Source organism: Ambystoma mexicanum, chromosome 12 (assembly GCF_040938575.1).
Source record: "Ambystoma mexicanum isolate Mex_15411 chromosome 12, UKY_AmexF1_1, whole genome shotgun sequence".
NCBI classification, from domain to species: Eukaryota; Metazoa; Chordata; class Amphibia; order Caudata; family Ambystomatidae; genus Ambystoma; species Ambystoma mexicanum.
Genome location: NC_090936.1, coordinates 612,059,450 through 612,078,087, shown reverse-complemented (window position 1 = coordinate 612,078,087; position 18,638 = coordinate 612,059,450). Strand labels below are relative to the sequence as shown.

Below are 18,638 nucleotides of genomic sequence, written 5' to 3'. Positions count from 1 at the left end.
ATCTGGCCTAGGATTTTAGAACTGTTGCAGCCCAGGAAGCTTGCAAAAACACCGGGACGGCCACGGCCATAAGCAAGGTGTTTTTGCCTGAGCTGCGAGATTTTGAAAATGTCTTCCCGAGGTCACTGGAGATTAGCGGGCTGTCCAGTAATGCGCGCCTTCCCCCACAAACAAAAGATGTGATCATTCAACTGTAAGCGCGCACGTATAAGCCAAGGGACCAAAATCTAATTAAAATGGAAGAAAAAAAATAATAATAATCTTTCAATGAGATCCATAGGAATACAAGCAGGAGTCTGGGGAAGAGCCAGACAAGGACCAGAAGTCCCGAGCACGACCCGTGAATATGCCCGCAAGGTAATGCAGAATGTTAACGTTACTAAGTTACAACATTTCAGACAGTACCTCCACTCCCTGAGCATTGACCGGACTAACAGCACGTAGTGATGTCAGACTCTAGGCACTTGGAACATAGAAGCCTGCACTGAGAATCATGCTACTAGCAGCAAGTATGACAGTAGAGCGGTGGAGGACTTGGTGATGGGAGGTGATCCAGATCCTACTTTAGACGCTTCTGGCACGTTTGCCCTCATCTTATAGAAAACGAGTGTAGGGGCCATAAAGGCAACGTTTGCTGGAGTACAAACGTGGGCCACCCCCCCTCATGTGTCAGGCTAATCTGCCTTCTGAATTATGTGCTAGCCAGTGGGGCAGTTCCTAGTTGACAGTGCACATAATCTACAGGGCTGTGCGCTTCAGGGACCACCTGAAGCAACACTTTACGACCTTTCTTTGTAGCCAAGGAAGAAAAGAAAGTTTACAATAATAGATCAGTTATCAAGCAAAATGTAACGTGAAAAAGCGGCTGGGGACAACAAACAATACATTTGACTAGAACTAATGCTGGGCACAGCGCTTTGGCCGTTTAAGTCGAATTTTGTTTAAATTGGCATGGTTGGCCTCAGTGCTTTGCAGTGTATGTTCCACTTGTGCAGGGCCCAGACATCTTCAGTAAATCAAGGCATATGTGCCAGGGAGGTCTGAGAGTGCAAGCCTAGGAAAACATTTGCAAATCCTGAGACTTTGCAAAGGCCACACTCCGCTGCTTGCCGTTCTCAAGATGAAGGTTACCTGAGGAATATTGGAGCAATAGTTATCCCTCAGCTCAGTTAGAGCAAACACTTCCTTCCACTCGAGCAGGACCCGGTGAAATACCAGTCACTTATCACCATTAGATCCACTGGGTGGCAAATGGAGCCAACTAAAATGCTGCAATGGGGCTCATCTAGGTTATTGCACTTCCGATGGGCAGGTAAATTTAGTGGGAGAAGCAGTTTTCTCATCACCGATTAAGTTTCTCGGCTGTTACAATATTTTGAGCTTCCTGGCAGGAAGCTCTCCCCATTATACGCCGTCTAGACATAGCCCAGCATATATACTAGAGGGCAGTAGAATGCTTCAAAGGGTCCTAGTAGAATGCTTCTAGCCAGGTATCCAGATAAGGTTTGTACAAAGCCTTTTTATGCATGAAAAGCTTGTAAATGACAGGTTTATTATTTGCCTGTATACATTTACACACAAGTTTAGAGCAGAGGGCAGTGCAAAAGTCAGTTTACATGACAGAAACCCATCTACATGAAACCAATTGCAAGCCATGGAGAAAACAGAATGCATTTCTCTGAAGCCTTTCAAACTGCACACTGATAAAAATAATGGTTTCTTTCCACTCAGCTTCTGCCGTCTTGTGTGTAGAAAACAGAAGTACTGTGCATATTTTTTTTTTCCCTAGCATTTTAGGATTGTATAATATAATGGTAAAAGTTGCAAATTAACATTAATCTTTTGTAACAAATTATGCGGTTTTCCCCAGTGAAATCAAACCAGCATTGCACAATTGTATGTTTCAGCGTTCCTGTGCTGTGTGCATAGTCATGCAGAGGCAGATCATCTTTACATTTTTTATTTACGCTCCAATTATGTAAACAGCGTGTAAAATGATGAGTATGCACAGTCTAGTTTACATCCATGCAACCTTGTAGTTTATAGTAATGCACCCCATTAACTGTCAGTGGCAGCAGAGTGTTTGCTCAAGGGTGAGTTATTGTTAGTACACCCATCACAGGTGTTATAGCCGCTCAAATCTTCAAGACAACAATAAAAACATACACTATCCAGGAAGTGCAAGCGCTGTTCAAAAACAAACAAATGCAAGTTACGTTTGAAACTGAAACTCAGCAAAACCTGTCCCTTTGATAATCCACATAGGTATTTAATTTTATGTAGTGGTTCATCCAACATCTAGGTGCTGTGATGATTATATCTCAGTCGAAACTCGGTTGACGGACCTCTGAAGGGTTCCATTTAATAAAGCCGATGCGGGGAAAAAAAATTAAAAAAAAAAAATTTCAAAAGCAAAAAGGCTGTGGTGTGGCCCCTGCAATCCAAGTAATGGATGCGGGGGGACACCCCCGCTCCCCTTGTGTGGTATAATGGAAACATACCACAGCCTTTTTGCAGGGATTTTTTGTAAAAACTGCTATTTTTCGGCGACCATATTACTGCATACCCTCTGAAGGACGTTATCCAATAAGATAACATTGAGCACTTGCTGCTGCAATCTGCAGGTCCAAATCCCACAAAGGCCAACTCGGCCAACTTTCGAGGTTGATAAAGGAGTATCGACCAAGGCGATAATTGTGATAAATATGAACTATGTACAGCAAGTTGCCAAAATCACTATATAAATAACCCTTTGACCATGAGATTAGGTATAGAATTTAGCATGGAGTACTTGCCTCTCTGTACTGTTGCATAACATTGGCATACCATTAGGTATTAATAATAGCTCCAGGAAATGAGGACTTCATTAAACACCAAAAGACAATTCTTATATCTTACCTCAAAACGCACAATACAATTCACGTTTGCTTTACTATGTAATTGGCTAGGTTTTTGTGTTTTCAACATTTAAATATATACAGGAGAGATCAAATGGTCAGACCTTAGAAAAATAATGAAAGGTGTATTCTGTCATAATGCAGAAAGCTGCTGCATGGTAATGATTTCCATACAGTTTTTGCACACGTCGGCTGGATGTCACATGTATTTTACTCTTGCAAAGGAGAAAACTCATTTTTACTGTTGAAATCACATTAACTCTCAAAGTTTTAAAATCGGGACTAAAATACTCACCTCAAAATCTTATCTGGAGCCCTCGTTCTAGCAATTAATTCTGCTCCTGTGAGTTGCCTGTAATATTCTTGTGCTGATAATGGGTCTTATATTACTACCTTTCTAAGACTCGTAGAGATAGATTCTAGGTTTATTTGGGAATGCGTTTTGAATTGTAAAGTTGAACGTTATTGTTACCTTCCGAATACACCACTACATATTCCCCAAGAGCATCAAGCTAAAAAATGCCTTCATTTAAATTAGTAATTTAGGGTGAAAACCGGACGACCAAGACTACTGTGTCCAGGCAGCTTTTAAAAATAAATTACCACATCACTACAGGATGCGGTAAATGGCAACAAATGAACTGTAAAGTAACTCGACGAAAAATGCAGCCAAACCTGACTATGTAGTCTACTCCACTGAACAGCCAAGAAACAAAATATGGTTTTGAACTGTAAAGTTTCAACCAAACACTATGCAATGGAAACCTCCAGAAAGTCTCCCTAGGAGGAATTAGATCGGAAAGTCTGCAGCTTTTCCGTACAGCCAGTAGTTCCATCGCATGGCCGTACCCCTCTAGCAAAACTAGGCATGGTAACCTGTAAAGCCTGCAAGCAGTGGGCCTGCACATCTGAAATTCTGTGGCCCACTTAACGGGTCGTCTTGGCTGTCTTCTGGGTTAAGATCAGTAGCCCAATAAAAAAGGCCAAGAGGAGGCTGCCAGCTTACCTGTAGGCGGAAGGGGGGGGGGGGGAGCTTGCTAATAATAGTTTTCTTGGAATTCTGAAGAAAACTCACTGTATCGCTCTTGTTCAAAGGTCAAAGAACTGGTCCTCCGGTAACCAAGGTTTTAATAAAGCATTTTGAGAATATAGTTGGTACCAATAGGATAATTCAAGCTCAAAAGGGCAAGTTGAGATAGCAGGAGTTGGGAAAAATACCTAGAGGGTTTGCACAAGGCTACTCAAATATGGTGCCGACACTTGGACTCGGAGGGATGGGGTTTGCAGGCACACAAACCAGTCCACTGGCATGAGAGAAGTGGTCGCCCTTTTGTTCATACGGCCCCAGATTCTTCCAACTAGGACAGTGTGGCCTGGTTTTTCCTAGGCACAGTTAACCCTATAACCGGAAGAAAACCTGTAGGGGAGTACACATCAATTCCCTTACGTTTAAAAAAAAGAAATAAAAAATGTAAAATAAAAAAATATGGCCATACTGGAAAAAGTAAACGATGTGCAGCCAACGGAACAGAAGAGGGCCCAAGAACTTGATTTTATGGAAAGCTAGAAGTCACGTGTGGAGAAGAAAGGGGGGAGGGGCAATAGCCTGGCCAATAGGATGGGCTGAATGAATATTTAAAGAAACAAGAGTGAACCAGTTAATAAAATTCAGAGGAGCTCAAATTATGTATTGCCATCTTCCACTCGCCCTTGCAAGCTGACACGGTAAAGGGTTTGACGGTTCGCAAGGAGGTGGGGGGTGGGTGCAGCAGTTGGACAGGCCTACCAGGATGAATGACCGACCGAGCCATTAACACCCCAGAGGTGGGGCGAGGGGTTTGGGGGAGCCAGGCCTGGAATGTGCTTAAAAAATCAAATGAAAATTTAGGCTGAAGCCGTTACTGCAAACTCCCGTACTTTGTTGGAAGGGTGGGGTGTAAAGAGGTAGAGTAGGCGAGCTGAGATAAGGGGTTCATGGGTAGAAAAGGATTAGCTGAAGAGCTAAAAAGGCGCTCACTGGCATCAGGCACCACCCAGGAGCAGGGACTACCTCCAGACAATGACGAGCTAATGCACAGCATGCCTCAAAAACTAGCTTGAGCACAAGATCAAACTTTACAATTCTCTTCATTAAAAAAAAAAAGAATTATGCTTTCTCCATTTGTTACCAATGCTCTCCAATGACCTTTTATGCACATTTACAAACACAGTGAATGTCACAAGGTATATTTAAAAAGGCACAAGTTGGCAGGGAAAAGAGCAGGGTGTGGCACAGAGGTCCAAAAGTGTCAGGCCAATCTAGACTACAAGCAGAGGCTACATAGTGCCCAGCAATTTCCAACCCTGAGGGTTCCATGTATCAAGTTGAGGTGGAAAGGTATCAGGTCTTAAGGAGAAGCGTTGCAGGGCATACAAGGGGGAAAGAAACGGCGGGCCGGTTTTTGCTGAGAGAAGGTAGAGTGTGAAGGAGTGCACCAAGAACAGGACCAGAATGTCAAAAAACCTAGAATCTGAACGCAGATAAGTAGGCCTTTCCATCTCCCACCTGCCCTTTAATGAACCCTGGCAAGCTGTGCCATTGCCCGGTTCCCCCCCCACACACCGAACTCCATTAGGTTTGCCACAAATTCTGCTGCAGGTTGTTCCATGCATTCACTACCCTTATAAATGCAACGTCACTCTGTGTCAAATTCACCAATTCCCTAGCACCTACAAATCTAGAAGTCTGCAACTAATGGCAATAGTCCTGCAGCACTTTCCTGTCATTTGCAACAAAGATAAGGCCAATCAAGCACCAAAAAAACCTTAAAGTCTGTGAATACCTCAAACTCCACTGCCTAAGAAACCAGTTTTAACAATCATCCCAGGTGTTTAGAACACCTCGCACTACAGACTATACTATACTTGCCCCATTAGACTAAAGTCAGACTGGAGAGCACTGATCCACAGACCTGCAGAGGTGATGGGAGCGGAGGGGGAAAGAGTTATCTAGCCCCCAGATACATTTTATTGAGTAGCCATGGACTCTTTACCATAGCGACTGTGCCCATTTATTTATACATTTAAGTATCATGGCGCTTGTTACAGAATTACAGGTAAGCAAGTACAGTCGGTAAGAACATCAGTCGTATTTGTCGAAGAGCTATGTTTTTACAAGCTTTTTGGATGCAGTGGTGTGCAATAGTCTGTGTAAGTCAATGTAAGCAAGCCCCAAGAGGCTCCCCACAAACTAACAGAACGCATACAGGGGACAGGAGATTAAGAGATTTTCTTACCACTCGCACAAGTACACCCAGAGTCGCACTACTCCTAGAAACCCCCTCAATCAGGGCAAACCAGTCTCTTTTCCTACCACTCTAAAAATCTTTCAGAGGGCGTGCTGCCACCACATAAGGTACAAACACTCACCAACCCTCTTCAACCTAGATTCTGGTCCAAACACACCAGAGACTGCATGCAGTCACATCAACAGGTGACCAACCAATGCCCACCACTTTCAACCCGCCTCCATTCTCCTCAGTCTAAACCTTACAGTTGCATTTGACACTGTGGTTCACCCCCCCCCCCAAACTTTGTCCCTCCTTCGCTTCAAGGACATGGTACTCTAATGGGTTTTCTCTTCAAAAGGGCACCAGCACCTCTTCCCAGGGGTGTTCCTCGCGGACCATTACTAAGCCCATTCCTCTTCATCCTATACACACCCTCTAGGCCAAATTTCTCCCTACGCAAAGTGTCCTCCTTTGGATTCACTTCTTTGCAGACAGTACTCGGTTATTCTTCTCCTTTCCCTACCCTACGCACGGTCAGAATACATTACCAACTGCCTATCCTCTATCGACCACTGGATGGCTCTACGCTGCTTCATGCTAAACTGTTTTAAAGATAGTCATATTTCTCTCTGCCATAAAACACCAACCCAACTCCTCTTTCCCCCAAACCATCTCAACCCCTTGGAGCTTCTGGTCCCTGTTGGAGAACCCCAGCACTTACTCACAGCCACCACCACAGCCAGACTCGAACCCCCCCCCCCCCCCCCCCCCAAGCATTTGAAATCGTATGAACCCATACTTGGCTACCACGAGGCCCATTGCACAGTTGAGTGAATCTTCATTAGATACGTAAATACTACTACGGTCCGATTGCGAGTATGCTGGCACATTCCTGTGGCTTCCGTTTTAAGTCTACCTTTGATGACCTAACAGTTGCATTAAGACGCACCAGAGTACTTTTTATTGTTTCAAAATCAAAGGCATTTTTTATATTCAAAAGTAGCCTCTCTCTCTCCCCAGAGGATTATGTTACAGCTTTCCCGGGTTTATTTACATGAGGTTCCTTATTTGGCATGTTTACTCAAGATTGTACCACTCTTGCTACTTGCAGGCAGAGAAGAAAAACTTCAAGTAAAGGTAAAACAGGAATGTTAATGAGTTTAACCAGTGATCACCACCAGATTTATGAATTACATTAAGAAATTGCAGCAGTAAATACTTTCAGCGTAAAATACCCATCAAATAGATCAAGGCATGGTAAAAGTCCATGAAGCCCTGCTGGTAGTGGTTGTCGGCAGGGTTTCTTCTGGCAACCCGTCCGCCGGCCAGGGACAGTTTACCCTGGTGGGTCTGTGTACAGAAGACCTTCACATATGGGAGTTGTTTGAGACTACATCAGATCCTATGAAATTACATTGAATGTGTCTCCATTGATGTGTGTTGACAACCCAGACATACAATTATGTGTAGTCATGTGATGAACTAAATTTCTTCAGTAGGGATGCCACGTTGATACATCTACTTTGAACAAACGTGAACACTACTGGAGTTTAATATTGTGGCGTTATGTAGCCATTCCACGGGCAACACCAGGGGAGCGGCCCCAGATAACAGCCCGAGTGAAGCGAGGGCCATTAATGTCATTGACTTTGGTAAGCTACAGTGTCTGCCACAGACTGTAACACTGATAGTTCCTAGATCAAAATGTACACCAATTGCCGCCTCAAAATGTGCATTTGCCACCAGCCATTGGCTAATGATATTGGACTCTTAGCAAGTAAGAAATGGTGTGCTGTGTATATGTATATAATGGAGAGGGCGAGCGACTTGTAGGGCTGGCAAGTAGCTTGCAGTGTAGCCCCAGGGATGACAAGTCTGCACATACCATTGCTCTTACCTCCATTAAGCACAGAAGGGACATGGAGATCGTACCGACATATTGAAATTACAAATCATAAAGTCCAAAACTTCCTACTATTGGCCGATGTCGTAGACTAATAAAACATCTTGAGCCTTAACTTCCTCAGGTGTCCTATGTGGAGGTGAGGAATGCCAAAGGCAAGAAACTGTGAAACGCCTAGTCATGAAATGTGACTTGGTATTTCTCGGTCTGTTTTAAGTTAGCCTCGAATCCTCGTCCTAGCACCCAATCGAATCCTCGTCCTAACACCCAATCGAATATCTTATTTGGCACATGGTACCTTTGCAGTGTGGTTTTGCTAAGTTGCACTAGGCTTTGCTGGGTATTTAGGAGTAAACTATTCTATCCCATACTATAGGTTTGCACTCCACCAATCTATGCCAATGTAACCCATCGCCCACATTGGGGACTGGTTAGGTCAGGGTTGGTGTCCTCGTTACATGTTACCAAGAAAATAACATACACTAGTGTGTTTTAATTGCAGTTTCTTTTTTGGGAAGGGCTACAGAGGATTTGAGGTACTACCCTCTACTGTATGAATTGCTTACTGCCCAGCTGTGGGACAACAGACTGGGTGGACCTTTCGGGGACAGCGGTTGCAACAATAACAGTTGCGAGGAAAGTGAGGGAACCACAAACAGAAAAAAAAAAAAAAAACAGCACCTACTCTGATTGGGGACAGGTGTGGCAAAAGGCTTGATAAAGGGTGCAGAAGGAGAAACATTTCACTCTGCAAACATACGTGCATTTACCCACTGGGCACCCAGAGCATTGAACACTGCTCTGTGACCTCCATGACCACTTTCCAAAATAGGTTCAAAGTATACCCGTTTTCCTGCACGTATTCCATCCTCTCCAACCGCTGGTCTAACTCAACCTTCCTGTCCTGAAAACATTTTTTAACTGGAACTTTTCAAACTTGTAAGGTGTTGAACATAACAAAAATTCAAATATAGAACAAAAATGTAACTATTTTGCTCTAGTAGCCTATGATAAAAAATAAATAAATAAATGTATATATTGCCAAAACCATCTTATGTCATTTGATGTCCCCCTAGTTCCCAGCGATTCCTGTAAACTGTCAAGATACTGTGTATTACTGCCTTGGCCTGGGGTTCACTCAACAGGTTTCTGGGCCAAGCCCTTGAGGGTCTTTGTTCTCTGGTTAAGTCTTCACGCCTCCCCAGAGGAACAGGGCCTGCCCCCAGGGGATAGGGCAGGAAGCCAGGAGCTCTGCCAGCATAATGGGCAAGTCACACCAAGGGCATAATTACTGAAGCCTCTGATAAGACAGGCATGAGAAGGCGTGGGGACTGTAGCTGAGCTTAGATGGGGATGGTCACCAGAAGAAGGGGACTGCCAATTTAGAAAAGTTTAGGCCCTAGGCCCCAACTCCTGCATGTGCCCCTTCTAAACTTCCTGCAGACAGGGCACTCTAGGAGTTATCGGAAAGCAAAACCTTTTTCAAACAGCTACAAGACCCAGCCTATATGCGTTTGACATTCGGTTTGACATTCTTATATGCTCAGAACCGTTGAAAAACCACTACCTGCCTGTTCTACAATACCTTCGATCCAATCGATGTCGAACAGTCGTGCATCTTTAGGCCCACTAAAACCAGCTCACCACTACAGTTGAATCAACCCAGAGACACCCTCAATCCAAAGCATGAGGCTATACGCAGCACCTGTTTACAAGTTTCATTCAAGTCTATGTGCCATTTGTTAAAGTGCAGGGTTTGTCTGCTGAACTGGCTGGCTATCAAGTCCTGAGAATTTTTTTTTTCTTTTTACAAAAAAAAAAGTAAGTATACCACAACGGTTCTGTCACGCTAGCCTGGTTTTAAGGGCCTTAGTGATGATTAAGACACCACTTCAATTAAGTACGTGTTTTTTTAAAAAAAAAAAAAAACTATGAACAGGGCTGCAAGTTACCTGTATTACCCCAATCTTAACGAGTGCGCTGGTTCCCCCAAAATTCTGCATTATTTGCATGTACTGTTAAAGGGTTGGGTTGCTCGTCTTGCAATACTGCACCCCCTCCCCACATTTAAATAAACATGTTTTCATTTTATTACATGGGCATTTCTTTTGGGGGGGGGGGGTCTACAGTAATACTGTTTTTTACGTGTTATTTCAAGTGCACACCAGCTTGAAGATCAATTTAACCTGCCCTTGGCCTATACTAGCTTAGAGAGGCAACGGAAGTGTACCATTCATGTTCTACCCATTTCAGTTTTGGGATTGAGATCACTGCTGGTTTGATAGAAGTGTGGGGCTAAGTAGAAGTTCATGAACCAATCGTCTTCCCAGTACCCCTGGAGAACAGCAATAATTTCTTCTGCAGTTTAAGTATGCTAAAAAAAACACATTTACCTCACATCTTCCCCCAAAACATCACGCTCAAGTTCTACTCCTAGAGCTGTTCATTCCGAGTCATGAATTGCAAAACGTGTAACCCTGTTTAGCTTTGGCTATTAGATGGCACTACATTCCCCTATAAAGCCACAATTATTGCATTGGAGTACAGCTAGGAGAGAGATTGTATTCACGGTGCACACGGCTTGTAGGTGTAGGGGTGGTTATTTACCTGCCCATGACCATAATAATCCATATGGCCATTCCTGCCCACTCGCAAAAACATTCTCCAGGAATCTCCTAGAGTTCATTTTAAAAATCATTAACATCAAATGTTGCGTTCGAGGGGCCTGCCAGTACTATTTCAAATTCGTCTTCTGGGTGTTTAATTGGAGCTGTAAATTGAGTAGTATAAGTGTCCTTCCCTGAAGTCCTCTTAATAACAAGCATTGGCAGAGGCAACCGTTTTGGCTTGTGTAGATCATTTGCTTAGCATTACTATTATATGTCCAGGTGTCAACCATTTCAATACACGAACTTTGTTTCTAGTAGCCTATTTTTTCAGTCAGGATAGTACAATGAATACATCAGCAATGGCAGTACATACGTTTAGTAGCTACTTAGCCCATGAATGTCACAGTATTTGATCGTTCTATGCTCCAATCTCTACCTGAAAGATAAAACTCGCATTTCACCAGGTCACCTAAAATGTTGTTTAAAGAGGAAGCGTCTTTTATTATCACCCATTAAGTTACAAGTATAATTTTCATCGCGGCCCACACCACCAGCAGCCAGCCTACGTAAACCTGAAAAATGACACCCCTCACACCTGAGGGGCCTCATGGGGCGCCACACCCCCACGCCGAAAACTTTCCACACCTGTGCAATGCATGTCTGCAAAAGAACAAAAAAAAGGGGGGGGGGTGCATAGTTTTAATGCCACACGAGCACTTGCAACTAATTACAACTAATTCGTTAGATTAGAAATTATTCAACGAAAATCATTTAGAGGATAAAAGAAACGCCTCCGGAATTTCACTCCGATCGAGGAGAAAAAAAAGCGAGCACATGTATCAAATGACTTAACCTCACCTATATTCAGGTTAGAATAAAAAAAGTTTTACACATAATTTGCAAACAAAGACAATCTGTTAACTACGATCAATCAACAGTGCCTGCGAAAAATAAATACATCTCACAACAACACACCGGGCAAACAATAAGGCTGCACATCTCTTGGCGGTTAGAGCATTTTGAAAACTGTGCGAGGCGTACACACCTACCTTTTACCTGGCAGGAAGGGAGCAGCGCCCACACCCAGAGGAGGGAGAAGGGGGTAGATCTTCCCTCAAACTTTCAAAGACAAACACACACATCTCGCAGCAAACGAAATGGGGCACATGCGACCACTTCGTATGCTCCAGGTAAATAACCAACAACGCAAAAATTAATAATCCGTGTTTAAACCAACAAAAGAAATACATAAGCGTGAAATAAACCCGGAAAGACACAACGACTTTTAGAAGTCACGAAAGAGGTGCAAATAAACCCGTCCCTATCAAAAACCAAAAGGTGCCGTGCGAATCCATTTCTTTGTCAAATTAGACTGAACAATTTCGGGGGGGGGGGGGTTATTGAAAAAACAATACCGCTATCTCACCTTCTAGGTCCAATCAGTGTCGCTCTCCTGCCAGGTAATAAGTGCAGTTAATGCCGCTGCTGATCCACCAAAAGTATCACCAAACCCCAGGAAGTGGAGGAAAAAAGGAAAACAAAATATCTCACTTGCGCTCGTTGTCCTATCCAAGCAAAAAAGAAAACACAAAAATCCAGTAGAGGAGCAAAAAGCTCACAAGCAAGACCCCAGGCTGAACCTCACCACTTCCGGAGCAGGACAAAAGGGTGGGAGTATAACCCAAAAATGAAGGATTTCCGAGGGGGGGGGCGTGGGGGTAGCAGTAGGGGGTCAGGGGTCTCTTCTAGGACGCTCCGGGGGGCGGGGGAAGGGCTTACGCCTTTGCTCTGAGCTCCAGCACCTAAAATGGAAGTTGAACCCAAGGAAGAGGGAGGAGAGACGAAAAAAAAAAGCTGAGAATGAGACGGGAAAAAGGCAGGGAAGGAGGGGGAGGGAGGGTCACCTCACCCTGGGATGATGTCACCCTGGGCAGCCAGCCACTAGGAAGCTGCTATGAACTGGGGCCCCGGACTAGCCAATGGGAGCCCGGCTTGTACAGAGACAGATGAGAAGCAAAACTTTACAAAAGCAGTGCAAAAACATGGGACAATGTATCTGCTTACGTTTAAGGTTGTGGTTATATGCGGTCCTCTCCCCCCCCCCCCCCCCCCCCTCCCACCCCCCCCTTGTGGAACAGAGACAGGATGGAATAAAGGGGAGACGAGGGCATTGCAGTTGTACCAGTGGGTCTGTGAGTTGTTATCAGAGAGGAGGGGTGAGCGGGTGACACACCTTGCATACCAGGAAGGAGAAAGGGAGGAGGGAGAGTACAAACAAAACGAGAAGCGGGGGTAACCCTTTTGCCACACCCAAACAAATACATTAAATGGGTTTTCATACTGCTTGTCCTTCCAAAAAAAAAACAAATGTTGCACGAAGGCAGGAGAAAAGAGGATGAAAAACAGTAAAATCTAAAATTTGACATACAGATTTAAGAATATTTCATAACAGGTACGCAGTTACTTCCGCGGAGGGACCAAGGACCAGCTCGAAAGAGACCAAGTCTTACAGTGGCATAACATGTTTAGGGTCTTGGGCAGTGGCGTCACTGGGGGGGAGGGCTGAGGGGGCCGCCCCCCTGTGAAACCCTGTAACCCCCCCTTGTACCCCCCTACCTAAAACGAGCAGTGACCCTGTTCTACCCTTACTTTTGTCTGTGCCCCCCTCTGTGCCCCTCCTAAATTTGATTCCTTGCGACGCCACTGGTCTTGGGAGAGTTCTCTTGTGACAGTTCCAATCCCGCTCGGCTTCAGGAAGAATTTTTAAATACTTTGCTTGCTCAGCGATTTGCCCTGAAGGAGGCCACGGTGACTCCCCTGCACTGTCCAAGTAAATGTTGGGGGATTAAACGAACGAATAAATAAAATAAAAAAAAAGGTCGGAGGCTTTCACTTAAGTAGTTCACGGACTGGGCTAGAATCATGTGTGCCGAGCTGTCCTCTACTGGAAGAAGTCGGAAATGCAGGCGCAAAGTCTAAAAGTCTGAATAAAGGTGTTTGCAACATGCTTCTACTTCACGTTGCCATGCTCCCTATAATATAGCTAGAAAAGTGTGCCAGGCTTCAAACCTCCTTTACGCTGATTACAGTGTGGTAGAAATGGTGGTCAGGTGACTCAGCATCAACAGACAGCAATTTTCCAGTCCTCGGGGTCTCATTAAAGTAATTCTGGATTTTCTTTGTTCATTTTACATGCAGAAATTAGCGTTAGATTACGCACTATTAATGATGATTTGTTAAATCAAGCCGCAGGACTAGAAATGTGTCTGTCATTAATGCATTAGAGGACTGGTGGAACCATTTTCGCAGCACTGGAGAACACGCAGACACCATAAGGGCCCGATTCAGAGATCCTTGTAAAACGAGAAACGCTTTTCTTAAAAGCACCATATTCTGTTAAGAAAGAATATAGAGTACTGACTCCAAAGCCTCGACTCTTAGCCGATTTACGGCCTGACAACGGCCTGCCCCAGTGGCCATCATCACTGCAAGGCAGACACTACAGGCATTCTTCGTGCACAGCCCTACTTCTACATGTAAAAAAAGTGTTCTTTGACCGGGAACCAATCTGCATTACGCCTTGCGTGGGAGATGTGGTCCCTTTTGGGAATGCTCAGTACTGCCCTGAGCACATTATTTGGAATGATTTGTAGTCTGTTGAGATTTTTGGCCCAGGTGCCAGCAAATAGGACGTTACGGTAGTCCAGTTTAGCCCCAATAGTTACTCTAGCTATGGAGAGACAGTTCTGCGTGGATAAGTTTGGTTTGACAGCATTGATCATTTTCGTTGTGAAGGCAACCGAGGAGGCAATGGCGCTAGCTTGGTATGACATGGATAGAGTTCAGTCGATGTATACCCCCAAGATTTTAACTACTGGTGAGACAGTAATTTGGGTGTTGTCACTGCTGAAGGGGCTATATTGTTTGTCAAGCTTGTTGAGCGTTTTCTTGGGGCCTACTAGGAGGATTTCAGTTTTATTCCCGTTAAGACACAGTCCATTGGCTGCCCTCCAGGCTTGGATGGTGGCATAGGTTTTGCACAGGGTTTCTGCGTATTTTTCATATGAGCCAGAGAGTGGGAGGATGGCCTGTGTGTCATCGGTATAGTTTGTGTATGCTATGCCAAGAATGTCCAGCTTGTTGAAGAGGGGTAGGGTGAAAATATTGTATAGTGTGGGTGAGGTGCAGGAGCCCTGTGAGACTCCGCAGTGGATGGTGGTTGGTTCCGTGCAGGCCTGATTTGAGAACACCTTCAAGGCTCTCCCTTCCAGGAAGGAGGTGATCCAAGAGGTGGCTTCAGGAGTTAAATGGGCTGAGTTCAAGAGTTGTCTACAGAGTATCTTATGGTCCACAAGATCAAACGCTGCAGACAAATCCAGGAGGAGGAGCAGCGCTGGCTTGCCTTCCTCCATTATTTCCCCTAACTGGTTCTTTAAATCTAGTAGGGCCGATCCTGTCCCACTACCTGGGCGGAAATCTGATTGCCTCTTACGTAGAATGCTATTTTCCAGGAAATGTTGGATTTATTTTTTTTTACTTATAAAGCGCTGAATGCCCACAGGCATCGAGGCGCATCACATAAAACTGGGTTACTGCAAAAAGACATAACACCCTATACTGGTAGTGATCTCCCTACTCATGGTGACCATCGATCACTTGAAGACATGTGTTTTAGACTCCTTCTAAAGGCCATATGGTTGGGCTCAAGTCTAAGGGCCAGAGGGAGTTTATTCCATTCCCTTGCTGCAAGCACGGGGAAAGTCCTGCCCAGCCCAGTTGCTCATCTATGTGATAACATTGAAATCCTGCCCTGAGCCTCTGATCTCAATGCTCGATTAGGATGATATTGTATGATTTTTTTCTTTAAATATTCTGGTGCTGTGCCAAAAATACACTTGTGTACAAGAGTTAAAGATTTGAAATGGATCCAGTCTTCAATCTTTAGCCAATACAATGCTATCTTGTCCCTTGAGATGTTTTCACTCTTGGATTTTCCTTGTATCATTCTAACAGCATTGTTCTCTATGACCTGGCATTTTTCCATGCAGTTCTTACTCGCCCCAAGCATAAGAGCATTGCCGTAATCCAAGCGGGACAGTAGGACAGTATGATAGCTCTTGCAATAGTTGCTGTGTTTTTCTCGTTCAAGAAAAGACGGATGGCTCTGAGTAGGCGGCGATGATAGGAGCTGCTCTTGTGTAAATAATGCACCTGAGCATCAGCACCCAGCGATGCTTCCATGACGAGTCCAAGAGTTTTTACCTGCCCTGACACCTGTATATGGGTGTCCTTGATGACAAAAGACTCATATTCGTGCCCTAACTTAGCTCGTGCTTGATGTGTTCCAAATATCATCAACTATGTATTCTTGCTGTTAAGGCACATCCAGTTACTCATCATCCACTTCTCAATGATGTTATACAGTGACGCATATTTTGTGCTATCCTTCTGGTAATCCCCATCTAGTTCAACCACTAATTGGGTATCATCAGCGTAGTTTGTGAAAAACGCTCCGAATCCTTCCAGTACCTCACACAGACATCTCATATACAGGTTGAAGAGGAGCGGGGATAGACTAGCCCCCTGCGGGACTCCGTACTTTATAAGGGCTGCCATGGAGAGTTTTCCCCCCATTGAATTTTGGCTTCTCTATCAGCCAGGAAGGATGCCAGCCATGCAGATGCTTCCTTTGAGCAGTTAGCTACCTTTTCTAGGACCTGTTGGAGCAGTTGGTGATCTACCAGATCGAAACGCTGCACTCAGATCCAGTAGCATAAGCATCCCTATCTTGCCTTTATCCATATTTGAATATATGCCACTTTGTCTAGAATTTTTTGCAGGAATGGTACTGTGGTGATGGGTCTGTAATTGTTAGGTGAGGCTGGGTCTAAGGATGTTTTTTTCAGGAGAGGGCGAACTTAGGCGGGACAGTGCCGGACGCGAAGGAGACAATTATGAATGCTGCCAGGAATGGTGCTAGGGTGTCTGCGCAATCTTTGATGAGCTTGGCCGGGCAGATGTCGCCTTTGCAATTGGAGGGTTTTATATTTTTAAGGAGGGCTAATACTTCAGTTTCAGACACATCTCTGAAGGCGAAGGGCGTCTTATCCTTACTGTGGGAAATTTTTGTTGGCGAGAAGGGCAGGTCAGATTTAGGCAGGGCATTAAAGTGAGAGTTAATTTTGCTCTGCAGGAGCTGTATTTTGTTGAGCATGGCTGTTTGGATGCTCAAGCACCAGGATTCGTCTTTCACAATGTCTTAGGGGCTGGGGTAGCCAGTTCCTTGAAGATGGCAAACATTTCTTGGGATTCCGATCTGGCATTCGCAATTCTAGTGTTAGAGGATGTGGACTTGGCTAGAGTGATGGCTTTTTTGTATTGGGTGGGCAGTGTTTTGTAAGCATCAAGAGTAGAGTTCTCAGGATCTGATTGAAACTTGGTCAGCGCAGTGCGTAGTTCCAGGAGTTACGATGTGTACCATGAGTTGGCATGTTTCTTTCCTTTTGCTTTCTTTCTTTCTAGGGGAGCAATGGAGTCAACTGCTCTTCTTATAATGAGGTTATATAATTCTGCCAGAACAAGGGGATCATTGGAGAATGGAGGTTTCACGGCAGGAACATCTAGAAACGGTAGGATCTTTTCTTTAGTTAGGTTACGTGGCTTCTAGGTTATGCTGGTGGTAACAGAGTGTTGGGTTTAACGGTTTTGGTGGTGGTGGGGATGGAGAAATGAATGATGTAGTGGTCCGTCCAGGGCCACAGGGTGTTGAAGCTGATGTCAGTTGAGCAGTTGTGGTCCGCCACCCAATCTAGAATACATCCTTCAGAGTGGGTTGGGTTGGTGATTTGCTGTAGAAATCCCAAGTCAAGAAGAGCTTTGGCCAGAGGCTTGGCTTGTTTGTCTTTAGGATCATTGAAGCCAAGGTTAAGGTCACCCAGTAGGATGTATTTGGTAGTGGTTTTTAAGTTCTCACCTAGTAGATGGAGTAGGTTTTCCTGAAATTCCAGTAAAGGGCCAGGAGGCGGTAGATAACATGGATGGCAATCGTGCAGTTTGGCGAGAGAGAGAGTTTAACAGTCAGGCCGTCTGTGTTGCCTCCTAGAGGGAATTGATTTGCCTGAGAGACAGAGATTCCTTTACTATGAGTGCAACCCTCCCCCTTTTGTAAGCAGTCTGTCCTGCCGGAGAAAGGTGTAGCCTGGAGGGAGGACTAGGGAAATAGCTGGTCCGGCTGCTTCGTGCAGCCATGATTCTGTAATGGCAAGCGCGTCAAGATCAAGGTTAGTGAGTAGGTCACAGATCTCTGTAGCATGGGCTGGGAGTGAGCGTGCGTTTATGAGGGCACATTGGAGTGGAGCAGGAGGAATGGGAGGTTTGGTATGGGGTATCTTAGGCAATATAATGGGTCGAGCGCTGTTGGTAACGGGAGGGGCGGCGGGGCTGAGGTTGGTGGGGTAAGTGGAGTGGGCGACAGACTTTTGTGGCTACTGTGGAGGAATATGAGCACAGGCCTAGTAGTTGGTTCCTCTCACACGTTGGCCTGGGACAGGTTTGATACTGGTAGGTCTTAAAACGACAACTCAGCATGGATAGTCTGCGTGCTAAGAGGTCAATGGAATGATCTGCAGAGTAAGGTTTCTGGGCCCGTGGTTTAGGTCGGTGGCTGAAGAAGGAGGGTAGGAAGGGGGTGGATGAATGTCATCTGATTTAGGTGGTCTTTGGGCCATGCCTAAATCGCAGGGGTTGCACAGTCTGGGTTGCCTAACGCTGTGGCGTTGGGGGTGCAGGTAAGGCCGCGCCTTAAGGACGCTACTATGCACAGTGGAGCGAGAGTGGGAGAGTCTCGTCCCTAGGCGGTAGGGAAGCCTAACAGCTTTACAGATGGTATTGCAAATACAGCAAGGTGGATAAAGGCAATGTGCTAGCTTAGACTGGACTGGGTTCCCTTAGCAGGCTAGAA

The 18,638-nt window shown here is 45.0% G+C and overlaps 1 protein-coding gene across 6 annotated transcripts in view; it reads right to left on the bottom strand.

Annotated features, from left to right (window-relative positions):
• Positions 1-12,540, bottom strand: part of CTNND1 (catenin delta 1) — a 478,107-nt gene extending 465,567 nt beyond the window's left edge. For 3 of the 6 annotated variants that reach the window (XM_069629030.1, XM_069629031.1, XM_069629032.1), the window contains exon 1: positions 12,105-12,540. The gene's annotated coding sequence lies outside the window, so the exon portion shown is untranslated. The remainder of the gene's footprint in view (positions 1-12,104) is intronic. The other 3 variants (XM_069629034.1, XM_069629033.1, XM_069629036.1) reach the window with 2 other exon arrangements.
• Positions 12,541-18,638: the final 6,098 nt, after the last annotated feature.